Source organism: Arachis hypogaea, chromosome 3, assembly GCF_003086295.3.
Source record: "Arachis hypogaea cultivar Tifrunner chromosome 3, arahy.Tifrunner.gnm2.J5K5, whole genome shotgun sequence".
NCBI lineage: Eukaryota > Viridiplantae > Streptophyta > Magnoliopsida > Fabales > Fabaceae > Arachis > Arachis hypogaea.
The window spans coordinates 46,300,422-46,309,320 of NC_092038.1; the positions used below are offsets into that span (position 1 = coordinate 46,300,422).

Here is an 8,899-nt window from a genome sequence, read left to right on the forward strand (position 1 = left end):
GTAGCAGCGTTTCAAAATACAAGCTAAATCAAACTTTCGACAAGTGAAAGTATAAACTGAATTCAATTTAACCTGAAAGAATAACTATTGTTTATTCTTGGGCAGACTTGCGAATATTTGTTAATTTTACATATATGATAAGATCGACGTAACTAGGAAACCACTGAATTTGGATTTTAAATCAGTTTAAAAGGATAAAACCAACATGGAATGTACCTTCTCTCAAACGAGTCAACCATATAGGGAAATTTTGGTTGTATGCCTGTTGCTTTCCGCAACCACCTATTACCCAGGATTACCTTGTCAACAGTATAATGGAAATGGAGTTCTGCAGCTTTTGAAATAACACTTAGTGGTATACTTGGATGGCCCATTTCATCGAGGACTTCCTGAACCTATCACAGGGGAAAAAAAAAACTAAACTTTACAATTTTCCAAGAGAAATGAGAAGATTAATAAAGAAGGATCATACTCAGTGCTTTTATGATTGCAAAAAATTGTGTAATATCAGAGTCATGCAATAAGCAACATCATATTCTTCTTCACAAAATTTCTCTCTTTCTAGTATAAAATGTCACTAAATGAATCCTACCTCTGGAGGATCCCCTAAACTATCATTCATTTCCTCAATCACTTCTGCTGCTAAGTTGTCATCAACCACATCTCGCCGTCGCTGCAAGTGTCGAGTTTGGATTAATGTATGGAAATGTTGATCAACAGCTTCTTCAAGAATGTTATCAAGCACGCCTTTATCAAAAAAATAGGGAGTATACCTGATAGATCCAGCATAAAGAAAAAAGGAAAAAGAAGGAAGTGTAAGCATAATGTATACTCTGTTATGTGCTTTTCTTATCATACATTATAGATATTCTACAACCATTAGGTATAATGGAATGGGTAAACAACCAAAACAATTTCAAACCAAACAGAAAAATTTTCAGCTCACAACCATTGTAAAGATGAAAAATAAAATGCCAAAAAGGTCAAAAACCAAAATACACACCCAAAAAGAAGAAAAAATTAATGGCAAAAATAAGCAGGCTATGATAAAGCAACTATTATTTCATATCCATACAATTGAACAAGAAACACGAGATATTCCTGTTGAATCACTTCTCTGGGGAAAAAATTGAGAGGTACCCTTCAATTCAAAATCCATATTCATATGATGGGTACTAAATTTCATACAACAAATTGTGAAAATAACACTAGGGTCATATGTAACAAAGAAGATAAGAAACATGCACCATTGAATTCCATCTTTAGTTGCAATTGCAATGTCTAAGTTCTGGCACTAAACACAGGCACCCCATCGACCTTTTTTCCAACACCATCTTGTGGAATTGTCTTCAGAAGCTTGTTAGCTGCCTTGACCTACAGAGGAAGAGAAGTGTATCTATAAAAAAATCAGGCAGCATCAAACTATAGCATGAACCAACGTAAGACAAATAATTCCTGCTTCTCATTTGGTACAAATTGGAACAAAGTGTGGTTTTTCCTGCATGGTATATAGTGAAGAACATTATAGATTAACCAAGCATTATAGTGAAGAACATTATAGATTAACTGAAGGCCGAAACATTAATCCAGCTATTGCCAGCTTCCTTGACCAACCCTTTTGTCCTCATCATGCTTCTCAACTCATCTACATAATCCCACTTTCCAATGGCTGCATAAAAATTTGATACAAGCACAATATGGCTAGCGTTATCAGGCTCCATCTGCAAGAGATGCTTTGCAGCAAATTCACCTCTTTCAACATCCTGATTAAGACTACAAGCATTCAGCAATGCTATCCATACTCCTACAGTAGGCTTAGTACCTTGCTCAATCATATTTTGATATGCTGACCAAACTTCTTCCATGTTACTGGCTTGGCGTAAGATATCTACGAAGCATGCATAATGCTCTGGATCTGGTTCAAGACCATATTTCTCCTTCAACGAATTGAAGCATTTTTTACCTTCCTCCACCAATCCAGAGTGAGCACAAGCCGACAACAAGGACAAAAAAGTCACAGAGTTCGGAATCGCCTTATTGCCATCCTCCATCATCTGCTCAAACAGCTCAACAGCTTCATGTCAACGCCCATTCCGACCATATGCATCAATCATACATGTCCAGGAAATCACATCCTTCCGACAAATTCCATCAAACAATGATCGAGCATGGGAAATCTTCCCACATTTAGCATACATGTCCAACAAGGCATTGCACAGTTGAGTTTCATAAGTGAAACCTTGACGTATCGTGATACAATGAATCTGTTTACCTACCCATAGATCCAGATTCTCAGAGCAGCCAACCAGAGAACTGGTAAGACCAACCACATTAGGCTTCATCAAGCTCAGAATTTTGAACCCTTCATCATACCTCCTATTCCTGACGCACGCAGAAACCAAAGAGTTATACATCATGTCATCTTTCCAACCCTTCAAACTATAGAAAACTTTCAAAGAATCATCAATACATCCAACAGTGGAGTAAAAATGAATAAGAGCAGTGCTCAGCACAACCAAATCACGCCCCATGGACACCACCAAACCATGAACCTGTCTACCCAATTCCACGGCCTTCAAAGAAGCACAACATTTCAACACAGAACAAAGTGTGAACTCACTGAGCTCAACATTCTCCTTTCCCATTTCTCTTGGAACACTTGGTGCTTCAAGGGGTAGATCGTGCCTCAAGAAATTCGAAAGCAAAGCATTCCAAGCAACAACATCCCTGTGAACCATCTCTTCAAAGATCCTTTTGGAGTGTTCCAAATACCCATATCTCGAATACATGTCCATCAGTGCAGTTTTTGCCACAGTTCCAATATCTGCACCGGTCTTGATCATGTGTGTGTGGACTTGTTTGCCACGCTTAGAGAGTGGTAACAAAGAGCACGCACGAAGAACAGGGGTGAAGGTGTGTGCATCAAGGTCAGAGCGTGTGCGTCGCACATCACAGAAGAGGGTCCATGCAGCGGCAAGGTCTCCACGGCGAACATATGAGGTGATGAGGGAGTTTACAAGGGAAATGTCTCTATGGAGCATTTCATCGAACATTTTATATGTGAAGTTGGTTTTGGAGGTAAAATAGGACCGAATCAATGAGCATTTTGAAACCAACCAAGAACAAGACAACTCCAGCCAGCAGATTCAAACCATCATCTCAATTCCGAAAGGCAGGGCCAGCATAGAGAGACGGGGCCAAACAGAGTGTCAATTCGGCCATGAGGAAGTTACCGGGAGAGAAGATTGCACAACAACGCTGCGTTTGCCACTTCGTTCACAGTACCAAGAATCAATCATCTCAAACAAACCCACCAGCACGCACGACGTAGCACTCAGAACTCTTGCAGAGCCTGTCGGAACTGATCAGGAACCACGCCAGAAGCGACCAGAGACGCCGAGAGGAGAGCTCCACTGCGGTCCGATGGCTTAACCGATGATAGGGAGTGTTTGAGGTAGCTCGCCGATGTTAGCTCCACGACGACCAGGCACGGCGATCCTCTGGTAGAAGTAGTGCTCCTCAGGTGGTCTTCATGGTCTTCTCCTTCTGGAAGCGCAGCATCAGGAATCTTGTTAGTGCACCATATTTGAAATATCACTTTTCTAATTGAATCTTGGGACAACACATCATTCATTTATTATTAGATATCATTACGAATATTTACATATTTTTTCAATCAAATAATCAAATTTAGAATAATTAAATGATATATTAAATTATTAACCAAAGCTGCAATAAACGAAAAATCAAACATATATTTTTATACAGAATGATTGGTTAATGACTAATATTTAATATACACGTTGTGTAATTAATTTTGATACACGGTGTGAGTCTACATGTTTTGTCCCTTAAAATACTAGCAATTGAGAGTTAAAATATCATTTCCATTTCAAGAATATGTAACTACTCAACTATTGCTTTTTGGTGAGTGAAAATTTATAACACTACAAATATTGTGTGTAGCAGAACTGAAGTGTATCAACTATTGAACTACCCTCTCCCAAAAAATTTAAAAAATAAATAAATAAATAGAAAAGTATCAACTACCGCTAATAGTTCATCCTATAAGTCTACGACATGTAGTGGGCTTTGGTGGAATCAGTCAACTCAGCAGGTGAATTACTCTGTATTTGGGACTAATTAACTTGTAGCCCAAAATACTTGAGATCTGATAAGAAAAGCACTCCCTTTTGTTTCCATCAATCTAATGAACCCCAATTTATATTTTTTGCATAACCCTTTCACCATTTCAGCCTTACCCATGCCCCCCAAATCCCTAACATTCTAGAACGCTATTTTCATTTATTACAGAACTTAGCACCTGACCTGAGGGATTTCTTGCGCTCGTAAACACTTTGGCCTACCTCCTTCTTACTTGTTTGCTTCTTTTCATAGTTTTTGGCGCTATTTTCCTTCCAAAGAATAGCCAAAACCCTTGCACGCTCTCCTTCCTTGATGATGATTCCACCTTCCTCACATATCTTCACGGTCTTCTCAGCCTCCCAGCGCGACTCTAGCAATCTCTGTATGCTCTCAGCGCAACTCTGCACTAATGCATTAGTCATTAGTCCTTCTCAATATGAATTGCAAAGACATACCAGCCAGTTAATAAGGTCTACATGAGTTCTTTTAGCAAAGTTCCTGTAAACTCTGCTTCTTGTAATAAGTTTAACTACAACCAGAATATATAGTAGTACTGAAATATGATTGCCACAATGCATAGTTATTTTAAGTAGTTCATCACTTATTCCTCTTAAATAAGGTCTTGGTTTTGAGTATTATAAATCATTAACTAAAAAGAAAACATAAAAAATAAATTAACGTACTAAGAGAACTATATATCTCACATATAATGAGCTAAACTCTAACCAAATAAATAAATTAATTAGGCTCAAAGGAATACTTCAGTAAGTTTAAATTTTTAAGTGACTTAAACGAGTCAAATCAATTCCATTTTACTTACTAAATCAATCTCTTTTTCTCCTTTAATCTTGAATAATTCACACATAACATATATAAAATATAATATAATTTATAACAGTAACATACACTAACCTCTACAAAGAAATAAAAAAACAAGTGAAAAATCTTTCCAAGAATGGAAAGATCAGAAGAAGAGGAAGAGCTACCTACATTTCTCACAACCACGTCTATAACTGGGCATGAATTTCCATAGAAGTTGAAAAAGAGGCTACTTGAAACAGATCTAACAAACAACACCATAATAAGTGAAGACATGGCAATAATATTGGTAAAAACCACTACTTTTATTGTCTCCATAGAATTATTTGGATTAAGATTGAATAGCAAGCTAAAAGTACTCTAATAAACAATATTTCATATTGATTTATTGCATGAAGAAAACTAAGTTAAGAAGGACTACCGCAGCAGACTGGCTCACCAGCAGTGGAGCAACACTGCTGCAGAGGCAAAATATAAGAGGTGGCAGTGGCAGTGGCAGCATCAGCAGATAAAGAACTATCAAAAGCCTAAAATAAATTAAACTTAGAACATACAACAAATGAAATAGTAATACCAAACACCAGACATGCATCAATGGCAACATGTATGCTCGGACAACAATGAGCTGGCAATGCTTCCTGGTGTAGTTATCTTTCTCATTCAGTTTTGAGACAGAACTTGGAGCAAAATCCAAAAAGACTTCACTGTGTTCAGGAATCCAAAAAGACTTCACTGTGTTCAGGAATACATGAGAAGAATTAATAGAATTTTTTGAGCAGTAGCTACATATGAAAATCGTAGGAATCAATGAAAACCAAATAGAAGTACTGGGAATATATATTAACAAGCCAATTATTCAATGAACATTCTCTTCCAACACAAATAATATTAATACAGAAATGAAGTTTAATACGAAAACAATTCTGTACTATCATTTCACACTGATTTTTGTCATGGTGCATCTTTTATCTTCATTTTTTAATACATGTATATTTAATTGAAATGAAACATTATGCCGCCATGTCGGGTTTCTGAACTAATCACACTTATAACTAATCTTTCAATTCTTGAAGATGAGTATGATCCTCAATAGCTTTTTACCATTTGCATAAAAACAAACATCGAACCAAATAAAATCCAAAAATTACAGACTAAACACAACACTAGAATAAGTAAGAACCAAGAAAACATAACATCAAACCCAATAAAACCCAAAAACAAAAGATCTCCCTTTTCACATTTGCATAAGAACGAAACATTAGACCAAATAAAACCCAAAGACTGGAAACTCTGAACAAATAAATAAAACCATCAATACCAATCAACAAAAATTAAACAAAATCAAAACCCTAACCGTGAATGCTTAAAGTATGAAAAAATTAACCTGCTTATATGATGTAGAAAAACTAGCAGAACAGAACAGGCAAAGCAGTAGCAGTTCAGCACCACATAGCAGCAGCTGAGCACTACCACAGCAGCAGCAGAACAGAACCAAATATCAAGAAGTTTAGAAACAAAACCTAAACCAAATATCAGAATAGAAAAAAAAATAGTTTAGAAAAATTAGAAAATATGAAAAACCAAGAAATCGAAAACAAAAAATCAAATTCAAAAACAAAAAATAAGATCAAGGAAAAATTTGACCAAATAATTTACCACGGCGCTGCCAATGCTGAACATGGCTGACGGTTGGCGCTAACGGGTGGCGAAGAGGAGGGTTGAGAGAGGAAACAGAGGTGCGACGAGTGTGGGAGAGGGAGACGGCAACGGCAGCGGGTGCTGAGCGATGGAGGGAGGAGCGACGATTGAGGGTTTGCGAGATAGAGCGCGCCAAGGGAGGCCTTGCCAGAGGGAGTCACCGCCGAGGGAGGAATAGGGGTTTACAGGAGAGACGGAAGGAGTGCCGACGTAGGGAGAATAGAGTAGAGTGAATCGAGAGCCTTTTCTCAGTGACAGTTTTTTGAAAAAGGTCCTGGGAACCTTGTTGCCACGCTTTTTATGGGTGTCAAAAGAGTTAGAAAAAATAGGGACACTTCAAAAATGTGACAATGAAAAATATTTCGCCACGCTTTAAAAGATTTCTCTCTATAATCACGCTTTGGTAAGCATGAAATCTAAAATGCCGTTAAATCTCTTATTAATTGCCACTTTTATAAAAGTGTGACAAGAAAAAAGTGCGCGCAACAGACCGGTTTTCTTGTAGTGTGGGTTGTTGAAGGAGATTTCAGAGTTCAGTATCTGGTAAACTCATCAAACAAGTAATCTTATTCTATTGTAACTGGTATGGTCCTACTATTAGCCCCACTAGCATCTCAAATTAAGTTTTGATAATAATACAAATACAATTTAATAATTTCATTAAATGATATCTAATTTTTAATGGGTTAATAATCAAATTAGTTCTTGAAAAATAAGACATTTTTTAAAATTTATCACTGAAAGATTTTTCAATCAAATTCGTCCTTCAAAGATTGCGAATTAATTATATTTGTCCTCTAGTCACTTCATTAACAATTTTCTTCAAAGATTAATGTTGTAAAATGTTATATATAATACATGATATGTCTAATTAGATATTGACCAAATATGTTTATGAAAATTTATTAATTTAGTCACTTTTTCCAATTACAAAAATCCTATTCCTAATATGACCTAGTGACTAAATTGATAGATTTTCGTAAACATATTTAGTTAACGTCTAATTGAACATGTTATATGTCATGTATGCTATCAGTTAACATTTCATATCGTCAATCATTGACTAAAATTGTGAGTGGAGTAACTGAAAAACAGATATAATTAATTCGTAATCTTTGAAGAACAAATTTGATTGAAAAAGTCTTTCAAGAACAAATTTAAAAAATATCTTATCTTTTAAAGACTAATTTGACTATTAACCTAATGTTTAATATATTAAGGAAAATTTTTTTTCTTAATGTAATCACATTTGGAAATACCTAAACCTAAAAAAGCCTAAACTTAAAGTAAAATAACCTTAGAAGTTAAGTCTCAACAGACTACTTTAGAAGCATATTACAACATAATATCATACCTCAAAAGCATAACATCATTCTTTTGTATGTAAAACGCTTCAAAGGAGCAAAAAATGCTTACATTAGAAATGCGTCCGAAGAAACGTACACTTTGTCCTGAGAAGTTAACTATTGTTAGAGAGATGATAGATACAATCCCTTCATCCTCGCACAAAAATGCGCATAAAGATATTTATATATTCAAAGATCTAATTCACTTTTTATCAAATTCATAATTCACACCTTTGTAAAGAATAAGTACTACCATAGGAAACATAAATCTTGCACCTGTAACATAATTCATGCATCTGTGTGCTAAGCGAATATAACATAAAAGCCTTTAAAATATTAAATAATTGTCATAATTGGAAGTGTCAAAACACTACATGAAAAACATTAAATACAATCAGATTTAGTGTCGGAGGTTAGCAACGAATTTACTAGTAAATTTGGTAATAAATTTATTGGGTAAAAAAGTTATCATCAGATTCGGATTCCAACGGTAAATTCGCCAGTAATAATAAGAGAGAAAAAAAGAAAAATTAGCGTGATCATTACCGTCAGATTCAGAAGCGAAAAAATCCGATGGTACAGTAATTAAATGAAACGTGTCGTTTTGGTCATAGGATGTGCGTTACTGGCGAATTCGCGAACCCTTCCCCTCTATTTCTGCAACATCATCAACCTCACTTGTCTCCCTTTTCTCTTTCTCTCTCGCCGCTAGCTCTCATCACCACCATTTACTGTCGTTTTGCCATCGTCGACCGCTTCCCACGACCCCAGCCATCATTATCGTCGACGAGCGTCCAACTGAAGCTTGTTTTTACCATGGTTCTCCCTTGCGAATTGATGCCTCTATCATTTGCTGCCGCCGCCGCTTACCTCCGTCAGCTGCGATGCTG

General features: G+C 36.3%; 1 pseudogene; it reads right to left on the bottom strand.

The window, feature by feature from the left end:
• Positions 1 to 248: 248 nt before the first annotated feature.
• Positions 249 to 7,147, bottom strand: LOC112790498 (pentatricopeptide repeat-containing protein At5g66500, mitochondrial-like; annotated as a pseudogene).
• Positions 7,148 to 8,899: the final 1,752 nt, after the last annotated feature.